Source organism: Ischnura elegans, chromosome X (genome assembly GCF_921293095.1).
Source record: "Ischnura elegans chromosome X, ioIscEleg1.1, whole genome shotgun sequence".
NCBI lineage: Eukaryota > Metazoa > Arthropoda > Insecta > Odonata > Coenagrionidae > Ischnura > Ischnura elegans.
The window spans coordinates 66,813,868-66,830,447 of record NC_060259.1 but is presented as its reverse complement, the minus strand read 5'-3'; positions in this window follow the sequence as shown (position 1 = coordinate 66,830,447).

The following is a 16,580-nucleotide window of genomic DNA, read 5'->3' as shown; positions in this document are numbered from 1 at the left end:
CCCCCCCTGCCCCCGCCTCCTGCGGCTTCCTCCCCTCACCTCAATTACTGCCCCCCTCTCCTTACCTCTAGGATTGCTGCCCTGTCAACAGAATTGGCTTCCAATCCTGAAATCTCCACCATAGCACTGATTCACCCTTTGCTATGCAATAAATCTCATTGCTACATCAATTATTCACGGTTATATCCTTAACGTTGTCTTAAAAAAACTTGAGAAGTTTTGCTTGAATTTTTAATCGGTTTTCATTTTTCTCTGTAATTTTTAGGCGATGTTGCATCATTGCTTGAAATCAAATTGAGATTTAGGGTTGAATTTCCTTGAGAAGAAATAGTGCGTGAATTCAACTGTACTAGGAGGGATATGGAGAAACATCATGGTTAATTTAAGTAAACAGTATTACTGTCACATTTTTATGGCTAAAATTGGTTGGTTTTAACGCGTTTTGAGGCATACTGTCTTTGCCAGTTCGATTGAATAATCAATAATAAAAATCGAATATAAAAGTGTATATAATTAACCAAATGATGACGCTGTGTGTCGATACACATTATAAATAACAAATTAAAAAGTGGACGTTAAAAATGTTTTTATTTGCTTCAATACTTGTATGTGAAAATTGAAATTCTTCACTTAAACATTTTGCGAATTCGCAGTTCTACGTTCTATTCCGGATTTTGAGTCGTCATTTGTGGCGATCTGTTCAAGGGACTGGGGAATCATCGGCGCGGTAAAGCCTCAGGCAAGGCCGCAGCCATAAGGGGAGGGGGAGGTTGGAGGAGGAGGAGCGAGGGGTTCAAACACCCCAGAAATTGTTGAGGGGTACCGTCCTAAGTGAAGCCACTCCGGACGACTCCCTCCGCAAATGAAGCCCATTCCCCCTTCCAAAGCATTTCCTGGCTCCGGCCTTGGCCCGAGACCCATCATTTGATCCACGGTCGATTTTTTTCCTTCTCTTGTTTTACGAAAGCAATTTCTTCGCTTCTATAATTTAAAATTTCGAAGGCTATTTTTAAATAATCAACGAACAGCACGGAATAGAAGAACACAACAACGAGAAACCCGTTATGAGTTTTCTCCTGCTAATACGTTTTCTCTCGTGTCATAGGTGGAGCCAGATGTAAATTATCGGGGAACTACTGTTCACCCTAAAGAAATTTGCGAAAGGATAAATAGATTAGGGGATGCGTGGAGTACCTAGAGTTAAGTGCTACACTAATAATGAATTTCGGTCCTTCGGATGATAAATTTTGTATTTTTCGGTAACTATAACGTTAGTAAATACTGATATAGAGATGACTCCATTATCTACAGAGAATGGAATATTTGAGTATAAATTCCTTCGCGTGGGCCGAGATTAGCCAGCTATCTGTTTCCCCATGTTCTGGATCGGAATTATTGGAGCTCATGGAAATATGCTGATTTTAATTTTTAAACTAACGGCGGAAAAAAGGCACCATAGTAAAAAGATCATTGAATCGATAATATGAGTCTTATAATTGCATAAATCTTTTAGTTTAGTTATCTAAATTTACCAATGATCTTTTTTTATGTCAAAGTCTATTTATGTTTTTTCACATTCTGTAAGTCATGAACACCTCTATTCTAGCAATTGTTCAATTGTAGAATTATTTGCAGTCATAAAAATGTGCTGTAGATTTTTTCGATTTTTCTGGTTGTTTAGATGTGGATCAGGAAGCAATTCCAATAATTGAGATACAGAGTTAAACACTAAATTATCTTCCAAAGCAACACAGTTTTAATGACTACGGAGTTACATGCGCAATTATTTACCTGCTACGAAGCTATTCTGTCGTTGACCCTTGCGTAATTTTTACTCCAACCAGGCAAGCATCTACTTCCTCTCATTTATCTCTAGAATATTTCATTATTTTAGTATTCATCCGATATTTTGCTACAGCAAATAACATGTAAAAATTTAGTACATTATAAGTAACGTATCCAGCAGCTTATTGTCACATTGGTTGCTAAAAGTGCTCAATATTCATCATATTGGTTGATTGTATGAAGGTCACAACAGCAGCGGATACAAAAAAATCTCAAGGGGGGCGCAAAAGATATCTTTACTTTAAAAATATAATCAAGTCACATGCAAAGTTTAAGAAAGTTCAATTAATGGGTTTAAAAGTAATTAATACACTTCCACAAGACAATGCCATGCTATGATACGAAAAAGTTACTATTTTGATTCTGCAATATTTGGCATTACGGGCGGCCTCACAAGGGGGGGGGGCGCCCCTGTATGTATCTGCCACTAGGTTACGATTAATTTTTATTACTTGATATTTAAATTCTAGTTAGTGCCGGCACATTCGTTTCCTGCATGAATATGGTAGCATATTTTGAACAGTGTGTCCAAGACAGATTTTATTCTCATAGTCCAGCTCTCCTGTAGATAGCTTCCTGGTTGTAATGAAAATGCAAATTTTCCTCCTGTGACAATAAACTCTTAAAGAGACTTTTGGATCTTCTAAACGAGATGTTCCGTGCTATACAATCTAAAGTCTTTTTAATGCCAAATATTCCATTGCTACCTTTTTATTGAATGGCATAATATTTTGTAAGTAATCAAGTTTACAATATCCTCATCTTCGTCTCCGTTTCAAACGCAACCAAATTGAGCGTTCTATCGGTTTTTTCCATATAATTTCATATGTGGTGATATACTAATCTTGCCATTATTTTTAGATACAAGACTTGAGATCTTACGGTAATTTCTTTGCCCTGCTATTCTCTTAATAGTAATGCATAACATTCACTTTTTCTTAAAGTCACCTGGCCTTGTTACTTATTTAATCAATATATTTCATCAATCCCATCAAAAATAATTTAATTCCCAACATATAGATTTTAAACTATCCCAAAATTCCGCGAATACATCTACTTTTTGGTCTTTTGCCACTTTTTGTTCTCTGTGAAAACTTGTTGTCTTATTCGTGATTCAGGCTACATCCTCTGCCATGCTTTCTTCGAGCTATTTTTACATAGCATTCTTGCCAACGTTCGGTAATCTATTCACTGCCTAGTCTTTATCAAGTCTATCGAATACTTAAAACTTTTCCTAATATCATCCCGAGCAGATAAGGTTCTCGATCTTCCCGCACTGACCGCATGCATCGTTTTATTTTTGGCTTCTGAAAATGTGCTCTGGAAAGGACAAGGCTATACGCTGGGCAGGATTCTTCCTCCTCTCGTATTACTCCTTACAAGCCCGTGCTCCGCCATCATATCGTGTTCCTTGTCTTCTCCGGCCAAAAAATTCATGTTCCTGAATTTTTAAGGTTGTCTTGTTCGTATGCTTTCATTAGAATCTCTAGGTTTAAATTTTCTTATTTTCTGCAAGGATAATTTGTGGTTGGCGTGTAAACCTGAATCAAAAATGTATCCTTTGTATCACTGTAATTTCAAATTATAATTCATGCAAAATATTTCGCAAAAAACTTGTTTCTTGGTCAGTATCGTTGTTGCCTTTATTTCAACCTTTTCCCACTGAAAGTGACTATCTACACCATACAATTATTAGAGGCGGTGCATGATCATAAATAAATTGCCGGGTACTTATTGGCCCAAAGGATTTGAGACCTCAGAGCATTTAATTTTGATTTTGTTCTTTCCTAATATTTAGGTCTGCCAGAATGTGGGTAATCAATTCATGGATAAAATTTACTCTTTTATTTAATGCTGATAATATTATCTTTTAGTCAAGCAAATCATACTTGAACATGTGTCAAATACCTCTGATCAACCGCACCTCCCTAATGTTGCTTTTATAGCGTATTTACAATCCCCAAACAAGGTTAATCCGTTTCTAAAGAGGTGCTGAAAAACAATTTATTTTCCTTTTTTTTCCACTTCTTCTGTCTTTTCTGCGTACTTTAACCTCCTAAACGTCTTTCAAGTGGAAGTGATATGCTTTCGTGAACTGTTTTCGATGAGCTGCGTTGAAATAGACGACTGTGCTTACTTCTCTTTTTTCGACTATTTTATGATTGACCGATCTTTACCATTTTATTAAAACTTGGGACTGAAAAAAGGATTGCTGCATATGTTCCCTATTCTTTTATTTCTTTGATGTCAAAATGGCTGTCAATATTTTTATTCTAGTCTCAGACTGGCTCAACTTATTCCTCCATTTCTTCCACAATAGGGTAGTTTCTTTCATCAAAAAAACGAAAGGCATCGATTGCGGTTCGTTACCCACCTTTAGTGGATTCATAATATACAAATTATTTGGTTTTAGAAATAGCAGTTTAGACGTATGGCAATGGTCAATTTTTATCCTCAATTGAAAAAGGCCAGATTAGCGCCCATGCGGTGCCACTCCATGTGACGTCACGGGGACTTAGTTTCTATACGAGTAGATAGGAGTTTTACATCGTCTGAGATTACCAATGCATGCATGAGGCACAGAGCTCAGGGAAACATGTCTTAATAATCACCTATTAAAACTGGCTAAGGACGGAAAGTTTTCTTCGTTTGATAAGGTATTAATAACATTATTTAAGCCAAGCGCTACCAGCTAGCAGGGTACTCTGCCACCTACTAGCATCCTGCGCCATATCAGCGCTCAAAGTCTCGCACGCAAAGACGTCACACGGAGTTTTCCCAGCATTCATACTTAGCCGTCGCGTTTTCGCGCGCTTGAAATTTTTCACTTTTCCTTTAATCGCGAAAATAGATATTATCATTCAAAAATCTAAAAGCGTAAAATACGTACTCTAGGAGTAATAATCTTTCGATTTAGGCAGTAAAAAAATAATAGGAAACCACCCTATTAAAAATTACAACCGATATCGGCCGTCACTCCATTGGTGGCAGCGGGGATGAGCCTTCGCCTGTCAAACCGCAGGGCGCCTGTCAAACTGTGAAGGTCGTGGGTTACGGTCCCGACTGTGTATCTAGGGCATGGAATATTTTAAATGTGTTTGTTTCAATATAAAAGTAAAAAATAGGAAAACAGCAGAAAAACAGAAGGGTATTTATGTATTTCATTGCTAATAAGGTTTCCTTCCACCTCGCACAAGATTCAAATATCGATATAATCTAATTTATTCCGTTAAATATATGTAGGAATGAGTGCTCTTAATTTTTATTTATCCAATAGTATGAGTTTATTTTCCTTAATGGTTGTTCAAAGAATTTTCTCATTAAGATACCCAATATTACTTCCAGCTCCATTGTTCCATTTTTTTATTATTGTGGATCGATAGTAATTTTGAATTTTAGTTGATAAATGAAAAACTGACCCCTATATACAACTAATTTCTCCCTTCATTTGTGACCCTCTGTATTATAAAGCATTGATATACCACTATGGTATATAATTTTCCTTTTAGACTGCATTATTTGGTTTCATATTTTCTTCGTCTCTTGCGTAATTCACAGCCTCCTTTTTTCATTTGCTATCCCAGTAGATATTTGCTCATGATTTAACAATCCACAAAAATTTCATCCAACCACCATCTTGACTTGCTCCCGTGATAATACTAATAATCGAAGCTGAACTTTATTTTCCCAATAAAATTTTTAATTTTCGGAAATTTATTTGGCGATTTAAAACATTGAGGTTCATTTTTCTATTGCTGAAATAATAGTCATAATGTTTAGAAAGAAGGCTTTTTCATATTAACGTTGAAAGGTGCGGAATCCTGATTCATTTGATTCGGTTAATGTCTTACAGTAGTACAAAACCAAGATTTTTAGCATACATTCAAATAAGAAGCGTAACCTTTGCTGTCTGTTTCGGCTGACATTTTTACATTTATTTTACGTGATGAGTACTCGGAGTTAAGGTTCGGCTTTTGATAACATTGATGAATAAATAGTGTAGAAATGTATATTTCTATTCATTAGTGATTGATAATTGCATCTAGTGTAACGTGTTTCCACCGGAGGACACTTTCCGGGATTATTTCGTCGCACAGTATTCAGCTTTTACGTAATTTAGCATGCATTTCACGCGTTCACTTGCCGACTGTCTACAATTCCCTCTTTATTACACTGGAAGGGCAACTCTTGTTCCTTATAATTCTTTGTCATGTTTCCCTTGGCGCTTGTTAGCACAGTCATCATCGCATAAGAGACGAAGGAATTCTCGCCGTGACAGCGACAAGATACGAATTGGAAAACCCGACTATATGAGTGGTCAGTCAATCAGCTGAGGAAGTCTTACATTCCAGTTGTGTAAATTAACATTGCGGGTTGCGTTCGCCAGGATGTCTTCTGCCTGGGAGCGCCTGCGTGACCACTGCCCATAATGGCGCTACCGTTTGACCAATGACCCACCAGTAACCACATCGTAGTTTCCGTTGTGGTGATATAGAGGACTCTGACAGGGATTAGAGAGCAGAGTCCTCTGGTTAGTCTTTCTCAACACTACTTTCCCGTCGGATTCCTTCCCTTCATTTCCTTCGGAAGAAAGGGAGGGAGCATTTAAATTCTTTAGACTCACCTCCTACAGATACCACCTGTAGCGGTTTCGAACACTAGAGTGCAAAAGTTCAATACGCAGCAGAACCCTAAAGCCTGTGAAGGCATTGTTGTCGTCAGTTAACGATCGATTCAGATATTAATAGCATCGAAGTTAAGGATATTAGTTATCGAAGTTATCAGGTGCGTGTTCCTTCGAGGCTGCCTAAAGCTCCGAATTGTTTGTATTAAAAGAATGTATTCAACTATAGGGTAAAAAATATACACATTAATGAGTACTGCAGGATCATGGGCGTACCCAGAGTCAAAACTGGAGGGGGGGGGCAAAACTAGCTGTGGTGGTTTAAGTTGTAACTTTTTTGCACAGAAAAGGTTAATGTAACCAAAATTTTAAGGAAATTATAAAAATTTATTAGTTTCTAAAGTTATTTGCTTGAAAAAATAATGATTTTTACTTTAGTTCCATGTCTTATACTAGTATCATTTTTCTTCAAAAGGAAAATTTGTTCATAACTTTTGTTTTGAACTAAATTTATTTTTGCTTCTAGGGAGGGCAGTTGCCCCTCTGGCCCCCGCTGGGTACGCCCATGTACGGGATACAGAGTATCTGCCGTTAAACAGTGACGATTACTACTCGCTATCCTCCGGAGGTTGTTTAGAAGTTTGTGCTGAAAAAAATGTGCTTTGACTCTAATAATGCTATCCAGTTCACTTCTTTACGAGCAGAAGAAATAAAAATACAACATATTCGACCATAATACTTCAAACTCGAGTGCAAAAACTCAATACGCATCAAAGTTCGAAAATCTGTGATGGTATTGTTGACGCTAGTCAACATTCGATGCAGATATTAGTAGTGACGGAGTCTACGAGATAGAGAGTAACGGCCGTCGCTCTTTAGCGGCCGCTAATTTCTATTCCACGTAGGTTATGCGGTAGCATTTGCTGAATAAAATTGTGATTTGACTAAAAATACCATTCAGTTCACTTATTTTCGCGTTGAAGAAATAGAAATATAACTAATTTGATAATAATACTTCATACTCGAGTACTAAACTCAATACGCAACAGAACTCAAAAGCCTGTTTAGGCATTGTTGCCGCCAGTTCGATGCAGATATTAGTAGTATCGGAGTTAATGAGTGACGTAGTATACAGGATAGAGAATAACTGCCGCTACTCTCTAACAGCCGCCATTCTCTATCCAACGGAGATTATGCCGTAGCGTGTCCATAAAAAATGTGCTTTGACTCTAAAAAAATACCTTTCTTTTACTCCTTTTTGAGCTGAAGAAATAAAAATAAAACTAATTTGATAATTATGGTGCACATATCGCTTTTACAAAACCCTAAAATCCAAAAACAGTTATTTCCTGTTAGTGAGAGGTAAAAAATTCGACCTCTTCCGTCCCGTTTAGGAGGGAAGAAGGAAGGGGAAGTGAACTAGTTTATCGAATATTTATCAAGGCTGAAGGAGCGGAGACTTTCACCTTCACCTTTACTGTGTGGATCACCTGCTTCCAATTTTTCAAGCCTCTGGTCACTTCGACTACGCCTTATTCGCGCACGCATAACTCCAAGACTTGAATTATAGGTCTTTCAATACTATGCGATACAGAATATAGCGTGTTCATTGAATGTACGCTAAGGGTGGATTCTAGTTTTCCCACTTTTTGTTGAAGCGAATCACAAAACCCGGAGAAGTTGTGAAATCGTAGTGATATTAAATTTGTGAATTTTCCGTATTGGTTAATATGTAGTCAGAATCGTTTATCAAAGTCAATAAAATTTGGACAAAAATGGAGAACAAAGAGCCTTTGAAGTTCTAATTTCTATTTTAAGTCCCAGATAATTGTTTTCCTTTGCAGAAATTTTTTTTGGTGAGAGGATGTGAATTTTGATTGAAACGGACGTTGAAGTCTCCACATGAAAGTCTCCATGGATGAATTAATGCCCATAATTGTAGAGCTCAGCCTCAAGATAGAAAATTTTCTTTACCATTTCATTAGTGACTTGTAAATTTTAACCGAATCTTGTGAGCCCTTTTATTATCACGAACAGCCATAGCATATTCAAATAACCTCTTTGGCAATTCATTACTTCGCTCAGCAAATTTTTGCCATGATCTCAGTGAGGTAGTGAATGGAAAAAATCGGATACTATTAGACTAAAATAGAGAAAGAATTGGCGCATGTGAATTGCAAGTTGCGTTCAATGAACGGAGGTCATTGCGGAGAGCCAAGGTCCATATTCCCGTGTACCCTTGCGCATAAGGACCTTGCGGAAAGCAACCCAGGAGGCCATCTTATCGATATAAATATTTTTTGGTGAAAGGGTGTGAATTAAGATTGAAATGGACGTTGAAATCAAAACGGACATTAAAATCAGCATTTATGCGTACCATTTGTATTGCTATGTATATGGTGGGGGTTTTACTGCAGATCTTCTTCGATGATCATAACGGGTTTTAATTGCTGGTTGCATACCAAGTGAAGGAAGAAGCATAATTTACTAGTATGCGTAAGATTTTTATGACCGTATGACGTGCATTTGAAAGTCCTTTGCATGTTGCATGCTGGGGATTGATCACCCCCTGCCAAACACCCTAGAGGTGGCTTGCTGGATATTATACAGAGATGTATTAGTAGATGTAAAAATATGACTTTGAGGGCACGGCTGTCTAATTGATAAAAAGTGGCCATATCAAAATGTCATTGCCAATTTTACTTCTAATTGATGCATAAAATTTAAAGATATGGTTAACCTGTTCATATGCTGTAGTTGGACGTAAAGCTAGCTGTATCCTGAGATGTAGGCAAAATACATTTTGAATGCAAAACACAATTGCAAATTCGAAATAATTTTGTAACCTAAATGCAACATAAATTTACCTTTGAGTTATGAATATGATAAATTTTAACCCTTACGTTTTCATGACTAATTCTATTTAATTCCAAAAAAGCTCAAGCTCAAATCAATAACACAGAAGAAATTATATAAACAAATTCCTATGTAAACAAATTCTTTTGTTCATATAAAACACCAAATAGGTACTGTACAATGTATACCATTTCATCAGAAGTGATTAATATTTATCTAATATTGATTATAAAGTTAAACTAACTATTATAAACAAACATTTTTACATGAGATTAAATCTGGGGCCACCATATCAGCATCTGGAGCATTTTAAGGCTAAAAACCAAAGGCTTTGATGTTTCTAGTTGAGCATTGACAAAAATAGTTTTTGGCATTGCAAGATGATTTGGCATTGATGTGTAATACCCAATAAATTTGGAAGATGAAGGCTTAATTATTTGAAGTCATCATCACTAATACATCAAATTTTTTTCCAATTCCACAAAAAATAAAATTACCACCCAGGTTTTGCATGTAACAGCATTGTCAGGCTATATGATTACAGGCTATACATTGATGCGAATTCACAAAAACTAGCCAGTTTAAACTCCATATTCTATGTACTCATTAATAGACCTATGCCAAAAATCCACTATAAAAAGAGCTATACACACCATCAAGATAGCAGCTATCAACAACTTCCAGAAGAGTTCATGACTGATTCTTTGCTGATACAAAAATGGAAAGAGATGGCAATAGCCTGCCGTTCTTCACTCCAACCAGAAGACAACTATGATATAGGAAAGCAGTTTAAAATCCCATTTTTCAATGAGCTCTCATATAAATTACAAATTTGATTCCAAAGGACAAACTGAGGGCATCATGACCTCCATGATAGCTAAACATTTAATGGAGACACATCACCAGGGAAATTTTGAATAAATAATTTCCCACTTGTAAGGGAAAGGATATCAATTAGATACTCCTGAATAGATCCAAATTTTACTTCAATCAAAGAACAATTTCTGCTCCCAAGCAAAATTTGTGACAGGATATCTCCCCTCACATCTATAAATTTCAACTGGCCCTCTCTCCCATCTCCCCACCCAATGTGGATCCATTTAAGATTTCCACAGGCATTCAAACGAGGTGTACCTACTGAAGATAGGAGCCGCTAGAGACTCGGAGGCTGTGCGCTAGATTGCTTGAGCAATTGAGAATGGATATCTTTAAAAGCGATGTGGAGAATATCATATTAGAACCCAATCTCCTCCTCCTCAATCATCTCCATCACCTCCAAGTCTGACAGAAACGATAACTGAACAGAGATATTTTACCAAATGGGTATGGGAATTCGTTTTTCCCCCGCACGATAAAGGACTTTAATCTATACACTAGACATGATTTTGTTAGAGCATTTCATTTTTATATGTAAATGGCTGGTGTTCTAATACCCCCTGCCACATGCATATTGCTTGTGGAGTAGTGTGTAGATGTAGATGCCAATGAAGACAGTCATCTCACAAGATGTCTTCTCACAATGCCCACCCATGATCATCATCAACAGGGATCCTCTCTCTGACTGTAAAGAAAATGCTGAAATATCTCTCATTTGACCGGAGAGTACATGTCTCTTTACTTACCTTCCCCCTCTCTCAGATTCTATCCCCTTGGGCCCATTTTCAGAGTGGAACATCACAGAACCCTAGCAAAGGAAGTCCTAAATGACTAATAAAAGACATTGATCTCGAAATCCATTCCCCAATATTATGACTTCCTGTTAGTTGAAATTTACGGATTCCTCCTGCCTAAAATCTTCCCCTTCCCAGCTTTCCTCCTGTTGACCAGGGAGAGGGTGCACAACGAAATGTAACATTTGAAGGTGCGTGTGGTGTCATTGACACCCCAAAGATAATTAGATAATTTTTTTCCCTTTCATTGGAATGATATAGTTATGTTGTGTTCTTTTTATAATAGGTCATCCAAATTAAATTGATACCAACTACTATTTACTTTTACATAATAGAAATTTGACAATGGGAGAAGAATATACAACTGAAGTTTTCCATGTAGGTTATTTGACATTTGGTAACATATTTGATGCTAACTTTACAACTTTGGGTTTCAAGGCATTTAATATCTTAGTAAGCATGCTGAATGTAATGTTCTGCATGCTAAAAGAGAAAAAAAATAATTAGCTCTCAGGTAAGGAAAAAGCTGCGGAGAAGTCCAATGGCTTGGAAGAGGAGCGTGGAAGGGCACGTGGAGTGTAGGTGACACCCCAGGACACTTTAACTTGTTCCGTTCCCAAAACAGAATGAAAATTTTATGGGATGCTGGCAGTATTTTGTCAAAATGTACGAGACTTGAAGGTATAAGAACTAACAACGCTGTAGATACAACAATGGACATACAATATGTAGAAGAAGAACCATGGGGTGTCATCTACCCCGCATGCCCTTTCCCAGGTTAATACTTAAAGTAGGTATAAAAACTCCCGCAACATGGAACCATGAGGATCACTTGAAGATGATGCATGACTGGGTCGAAACTAGTTGTATGTGAAAACAATAAAGTGGACATCCTTTTGCACATTTCATTTACAAAGAAAGCACCTTTGCTGCTGAAGCATAGGGGCTCCTCAAATATTGACAGCTCAAAGGGAAGCTGGCACTTAAGGTCTTCATAAAAAAATATGTAGAAAATATACATCACAACTTTTAATGCTAAATGATAAGCTAATTCCAACAAATAATACCAAAGAATGCCTATTTCTTAGATTTGGGAGACTTACCTTTCTTACCTGTATTCAGAAGCAAGATTGTGGTTAATGAAATAATTAAGACAGTATACATTTTTTATCAAAGTATTGTTCAAGAATCAGTTGTGCCATTTCCCATTTTAGTATAGGAAAGTAGTAAGCCCACATTGAACAGAAATCCCCATTTTCCTTACCATTTTTTTACCTTTAACTATGAGAAAATACAAGGATAAGATGATGTCGGAGCATGAGACTTTATTCAGATGAGACTGACCATCAGTGAATATGTTACAATTTCTCCAAAAAAGATCAAACGGTAATTGAGGCTGATTCAGTTCAAATAGAAATTGAAAACAAATTCATCAGCATTTTCATCTTTTATGACTAAATGCTACTTCATAGTTTATAGTTTCCTCCAATGGGGGAAAATGAATATTTGCAGCATAGCACATTGGATATATGCAACAGGTAATGTTTCTCCCTTTCTCTATTCAATGCCCCTAGACTTTAAGAACACTAGTATAGAAAAATAAATGACGAAAGATATTGATTAACCAACAGATTGTATTATGATATCATTATGATTTTTAATGACCAACTCAAGAGCAAGAAGGCAGTTCAAAAGGAAATGGGCTTCCTCACTGATTTTATTTTTAAATTGTGTTAGTGAAATAACGAGACCCATAATTTTCCATCTTTAGATCCATTCCTCACTTCTGGAGCTATTTGTAGCAAAAATTGACAGCATTAGCACTTTTGTAGGTCATTTGATGATGCCACATGCTCTTGCCAAGAAGATCACCATTCCTCAGCTACTTCTCTCCTCCTCGCACCTCCCTCATGAGCTTTAACATACTTCAATGTGCTACTGATATAACAGTAGTTACACTAAAATCAGTGGTGAGCCTATTAAGCCAAGCTGAAGTTCAGCTGCTCAACTATGACAACGCAAGGCAAAATAAGTATCAATCATCAGTAGAGGGTGCAGAGTGCCCAAATCTATTCTTGATGTGGATAATATGTTACCAAGTTTGACATACAACTGTCAAATTGTTGTAATCTATAAGTGATTTTTCGGTAGAATTTAAGTACAATTGTTAATATAAAAATGGTTTCAAAGCAAATTGATATCAGTTAAATCAATATATGCAGTCATATTGGTGATTGATGCTTACTTTTAGAAAATTTTTACGGAAGAATATATATGCATAAAACTTTCCTGTGACACTTTTATCAAGTTATTTACCAGAAATCTCCCCAGCACCCACCAATAATTAAAATTAAGTCTTTGTTACATCAAGTGTATTTAGAACTATCAGGCCATCTCTAATAATGTACTGTCTGCCATGTACAATTATGCCCAGTAAATTCCATCCAGGTGGGACTCAAAACCTTAGCCTTGCACTTAGCTAGTTGAGATTGACTATAGTTAAGTAGTTGGAGGGTCAAGAGTGAGTTCTCTCGTGGAACTGAACCTCTACTGCAACATATTAACAATTTAAGGTCAGCAAGTTATTTTAATATCATTGACAAAAATTAAATCAACTCCTAGGCCTTAATAATGGTAATACATATAAACTTCATCATCATCAGTCAGCAATCGGAAGATGGTTTTGGTGTTGCTCTCCACTCAATTCTCCCATTAGCTGGTCTTTTGGCTTGCAAATCTCTTCAAATCAAACTATTTTGTTAAATATCTTTCATCACCTGCTCTATGTACCTCATTTAAATCCTTCCTTACTGTTGGGTAAATGGTGAAAGCCATCCCCCAATAAATTCTAGAAAAATGAAGAGATTTCTATCTTTAAGGTAGCTCTTTCATGAAACTTTTTATTTCACCAGCTTAATCTTAATGAAGAACATTAAAAATGGTTTATGGATTTCTAAAAGCCACTTGGCTATGCATGGCAAACCTCAGGTAAATTTATTACATATGTACCACCAAGGTGATGCAGAAAGTGATGAACCACTCCCCTCACAATACAATGACTTTAATCCATCTCTGGCCATCATCTTTCCTTACATTTGTCCTTCAATGCTTATTTTCATCAGATCATTGTGTGTCATGATGTTGCCAATTAAGATGTCCCTTCTTCCTCCCAAGATCTACTTGTATCATTTGTTACTCTATCATGATGATCATTTGATTGCCTATCTAAGATATCTATGGAAAATTGTAGAGTTTTTCATCTACATAGGAAAATCCTTCCTTTCCATAGAAACATTAAATCATGATATAACTAGTATTGGTCCCTGCCACCCTGATGTCAGCACTGGGATTTCCCTATCTCTTCCCTTCCAACCCTATCCTCACCTCAGAGACATCAGCAGGCACTCTTTCGCGGCGTTGCTTCCTTCCTTTTTCCTTCCCCACCAAACCCCTTCCAAGGATGACTAGGCAAAAAAGTCTCGGACTTGGTTCCTGACCCCGGTAGGTGTACCCTTCTAAGGGCCCACCCTGAGTCCTCATCCGCTGTCCATTCTTCCTCCCAAGATCTATCCATTAGATCATCTTCATTCTACAGTGGCACCACATTTTGAAAGCTTACAAACTTGATTTCCCTGCTGTTCCTATTATACCACATGCCACATTTATTATACCATATATGCCACACTACCATAAAGAAGCATATTCTAAATCTAAGTCCTGAAAATTTGCTTTGCTGCATCAATGCTTATGTCCCCGGCTGTTAGGACACTTCTCTTTTTGAGGAAATTGCTCTTTGCTTGGGCTCTTCTAATCACTATTTCCATATTGCTTTATCCATTGCTGGTCACTTGGGTACTCAGGAAACAGTATTCCTTCACCTCTTTGAGTTTATGGTTTCCCAGGTTAACATTGGCTTAAGCTTTTCTAATTTACTGTAAACCGATTGGTTTTCTTGGCAATGATTTTCAGCCAACACACCTAGCCATTTTCTTGCTATGTCATCGCCAAATGACGGCAGGCTAATTTCTTCAAACGGATTTAAACTTCTGGTGCTTACTCTTTGATTTCATTAATAGCATCCTCAAAGAAGAGATTGAAAATTAAGAGGGACACAGCACACCCATCTCTTACGGTACTCGCATAGTGAGGAGGCAGAGATGGAGGTGGAGATAGAGGTAGAGATGGAGATTGAGGCGGAGGTAGAGGTAGTATCGCATAGTAAACAGGTTGACACACGCAGCTTTCCCATTGCCTCGACCACGATCCAGTGTTTCACCGTGCGGCCTCAAGTATAATGGTTATTTGCTTATTTGTAACATTTTTACAATGTTAAGCGATAGTAGTGGTGATGGTGACATGACATCGGCATGTAAGTGGTGGCTGACGGGTAGATAAGTTATCTTGAATTCAGTGCTCATCCCATAAATCAAGCGCGACAAGATCTGGGAGAATACCACCATCTGTATTTGCAACTTAAGAATTACCCAGACAAATTTTGGGAAAACAGGATGTCACATGAAACGGGTCTTCAACGCACCAATCACGGAGAAGCCTCCCGATATACCTCGCTACGCACCACTCAAAAGACAAACTCGTTTGTCTTTGAAAGCGGTCCTGTGCGACCTCCTGGTGAACCGCGACATACACCTCTACCTCGACCTGCTCACTATGCGCGTGCCCGTATCACACAATGTATCTGTGTTACCTTGAGGTACCGCGACCTCTACCTCTATCTCCACCTCCACCTCTTACCTCCTCACTATGCGAGTACCCTTACTCCTTTCCTTATTCTTTCTTACTTGCAGTGGGGCCTAGGTATAGTCATAGTTACTTAATAAAAAAATTAATTATTGATTATTCTCCTGTTAATGTTGAACGCCCCAATTTCTTTAAGGCTTGCAAAAATGGCATTCCAATCCATAGTATCAAATGCTTTTCCTATGCCCACAAAGGCATTGAATGCATATCAGCTTATGGTCCAAAAATCTTAACACTTCTCTGCTCCCTTTATTTTTAGAAAGGGGATGATGATCTTCCTTTGAAGTCCCTTTGAATGTGTCCTGTTGGCCACATATTGCTGATTGTTTTGCAGAGCTGAGTTATCACTTTGAGAGTGGCCTGTTTTAAAGGGGTTCCTCAGCACTGGGTGGGCTATCTTTCAATAATTTTGGAACTCTATTTCTTACATCTGGCTTATGCAATTAGGTTGATTTTCATTCTGTGTTTATATTAATTCTTACTCATTAAGGATATGTGGGATGACATAAATTAAATTATCTTTTCTTCTTAAGCCAAAAAAAATTTAAATTTTAAATGGTGGGGAGGTATGATATCATGTAAGTATCCCACTGTTGTAGCTGAAATGCATATGGACTCATAATGTCTTTAAACCTCTATGAGAATCAATTCTTGCATACTTTTTTAGCTGTTAGACACTTGAAATTCCTCTTCCCTGTCCACAGCTGAGGGAATAAAATTGATCCCCTTTTAACTATTGGCAAATAAATGCAAATGGAGATGGATATTAACGGTATAATGGGAACTTCCCCTGATCCACTAGATTTGTAATTATTGCCAACCTACAG